This window comes from Xyrauchen texanus, chromosome 28 (genome assembly GCF_025860055.1).
Source record: "Xyrauchen texanus isolate HMW12.3.18 chromosome 28, RBS_HiC_50CHRs, whole genome shotgun sequence".
NCBI classification, from domain to species: domain Eukaryota; kingdom Metazoa; phylum Chordata; class Actinopteri; order Cypriniformes; family Catostomidae; genus Xyrauchen; species Xyrauchen texanus.
Window position 1 is genome coordinate 4,542,432 of NC_068303.1, and position 3,578 is coordinate 4,546,009.

Sequence of the window (3,578 nt, forward strand, 5' to 3'; positions counted from 1 at the left end):
GGCGACACCCTTGCTTTAAGAGACACGCCTCTCTCCCCGCCCCCTAGGTCAATTTCGACGCTTGTGGTTGGTCAAAAGCGCCGTTTTTCAAATCTGTCTTGGACGGTGATTGGGCGAGGGGGACAACGTCCGGAGACGTGAGGGAATTTGACGTAGCTATATATGTCTGGGGAGGGTCAATGGTGGAGATTCAACGGGTGTGAATGCAGCTTGCGCAGACCGGGTAGAGAAGTTAAAACGTGGTGTTTTGTCGAACTCTTTTTCCATGTCAGGATCTGTTTCCCCTCAGCAGATCTGTATGGGGGTAATAGTATCTGATTGTACCATTCTCCGCTGTCAGAATGCACAAACCTAACCCTAACCTACACTACCCTACCTAATCTAACCTAACCATAACACCATAGGCCTACACTATAGGGGCTAGGGGGAAACAGATTCCGACGGGAAACACAATTCGATACAACAGCTGCACGTAAATGAGACCGTGTGAGATCCGTCCATGTTGGGTCCCGACGGTAAAAACTCCAAGCCTGAATTATCGGGGGTGCGATTAGGTCTCAGTTGGGGGTTTGAATGACTTCATGACGAGTCCAGATGTTGAGTCAATCCCGGTTATGTCAGTCTGTGGTGCGGGTGTGTCCCTGTCAGAAAATGTCCACATCTGATTAGGCGAAAGATATCAAAGATAAAAATGCGGGAACATACAATATCGACCTTTACAAAAAAAAAAAAAAAAAAAAAGTACTGTGTTAATACCATGGTACTTTGATACATACATATTGTAGCCTATAGTTACTGCACTCAATGAAAAGTATTCATTACCTTTACTCAATTGAAAATGAGAATGTTTTTACAAGCAATATAAATTCTTTCATTCAAATTAAGTAATTAAGTAAGCATTAAGTAAGTTTCACTGAGCCAAAATAATTTAGTTAGTGTGCTATAGTAAAATTAAGACTTTAGTCATATCAGTAACCTTATAAAAGCAGTTTTATTCTACATGGAGAGGGTGCGCACACGGGAGCGGCCATGTTAGAATCACATGACCAGCTGAATACTACTCGCTTAATCTCAGTAACTGTCCTGTTATTTGACACTTTCACTCATTGATTAAAGTAATCATGGCTGACTCTGAATACTAAATTTCTACAATGGCATCTATTTATTTTTAATTATGCTGCATCCAAGCCACTAGGTGTCAGTGTAAGTCCAAGATAACACAAAGACAAAAGGTACTGAGTGCCCCTTTAACTCAACATTATTAGGTTCATTAAACAAAATGTACCAATGTTTAATCTACTTAATGTTGTTATGTTGGTCCAACTTACTTAATTGTATTAATTATTAGTCTATTCCAGGTGAGCAAGTGTAAGGACATTGAAACTGTAGCACTCTCAGTTTGAAAGCAGCTGCTTATAGAGCTAAGCAGCACTCAAATCAAACATCACTACCACAACGGTAACTCCCAAAAATACTCCCTTATAGACACTCTTATGGAATACCAATATAACACAACATTAAACATGAACAAATATCCTCCTATTCTCATCTTGCTAAAAAAAAACATAAAATAAGACTTATCATAAAACAAATTTCACTCCATCCAGTCTCATCGATGCTGTAAAAGTATTCATGTTGTCCAAACTCAAATGGATTAAATAATCTTCAATTTTAAAATGTAATTGGATAGAACGCAATGATCCTTTTTTTTTTTTTTTTTTTTTTAGTGTATACCATGGCATTTACCGCCATTGGTGTATGAGTGTGAATGTGTGTGTGTGAATGGGTGAATTGGACACAGTGTAAAGCACTTTGGTAACCTCTAAGGTTAAAAAAGGTGCTATATAAGTGCAGACCATTTACGTACATGGTACTCCAAGGTACTTCAAAGAATATCCTGGTATAACCATGGTACCATGTTAAAAAATCCTGGCAATTCCACGGTACCATGTTACCATAATGGTAGTGTTCAAAACCACATTACAATGCGCTGCCATGCCTATAAAAATGGTAATTCCATGGTACGATTTTAAGGGGAGGTGTCTCCTGAAGCTCAAGAGAGTAAATTAAATGTCCCAATTTAAACGTTTTTAAGAATATCTGACCACATACAGCAAGGAAACACTTTCTGGAATGAGCCCTGCTATCAAGTCCTGTGAGGTTTGAAGAATTTGGCTATTGTTTGTAATTATAACTCATTGGGCAACATGTTCCCTGAATGCAGCTGTAAACATGCAGAAACCTGCTGTGACTCAAAGGAACATGGCTCATGACTGCTGGAGGTTGTATTCCTTCATATCTGTCATGAATCACTCATAGAGCTCTGTTTTCCTGTTTCCAAATCGACCAACTCAATGCTGCATGAGTTGATCTGGAATATCAGATTGTGATTTATCTTTCTCTATGACTGTGTATTCCAATTTATTTGAGTGTCAGTCATAATGTGCCAAGTGTGGAAAAAAGAATAACATGTTGTGCTTCCAGTTTCTCTCTTTCTCTCAAGATTCTTCTCATCGCTTTACAGTTTAACTAGTTAACACAAACATACACACTCAGCAGAGGCAAGTGAATCTACTGCCATGTGAGTAACTGGGGAGTTGAACATCTGGATCTGTTAAATCCACCGGATGTCGTTCAGTGTTTGAGTCACGGCATTTCGAGCCACGTTCTATGTACATTGCAAAAGTTTACAAATGTATTGTGTAAAATATGTATTGAGTTGTATCAAAGTCAGTCATTTAACATATTTTTATAATGGCCTTTAGAGCATGATTAAAGCTGACAATATATCATTTAGACACACTGACATTAAACACAAATGCGCACAGAAAAATGTGAAGAATTGTCTCTCGTAAAATCAAGTGCAGGAAGGCAATAACCATGGGTTAAAGTTCAGCTTTAACAGTTCACCCAAAAAAGAAAATTCTCTCATCATTTACTCACTTTCATGCCACCCTAGATGTTTATGACTTTCCAGCTTCTGCAGAACACAAGCAAAGATTTTTTGAAGAATGTCTCAGCTCTGTAGGTCCATATAATGCAAGTGAATGGTGGCATTTGAAGCTCCAAAAAGCATTTAAAGGCTGCATAAATGTAATCCATATGAGTTTAATATATGTCCTGAGGTGATGCACACACTTTGGGTGAGAAACAGATAAATATCTCAATACTAAATCTCCACTTTCACTTTCACTTTCAGAATGTAAAAGTGGAGATTTATAGTAAAAAATTACTGATATTGATAAACGATAAATATTGATCTGTTTCTCACCCACACCTATCATATCACTCACTACTGAAGACAAAGATTTAACCACTGGAGTCTTATGGATTACTTTTATGCTGCGTTTATGTTCTTTTTTGAGCATGAATGGTCTGGTCACCATTCACTTACATTGTTTGGCTCTACAGGGCTGAGATATTTTTCTAAAAATCTTTGTTTGTGTTCTGCAGAAGAAAGAAAGTCATACACATTTGGGATGGTATTACCAGTTGCAAACAGTACCACTGAAAGTCACAAATCACCCAGATATTTACAGTTAAATATGGGGGCAAAACTGTATCTGTTATGTAACATT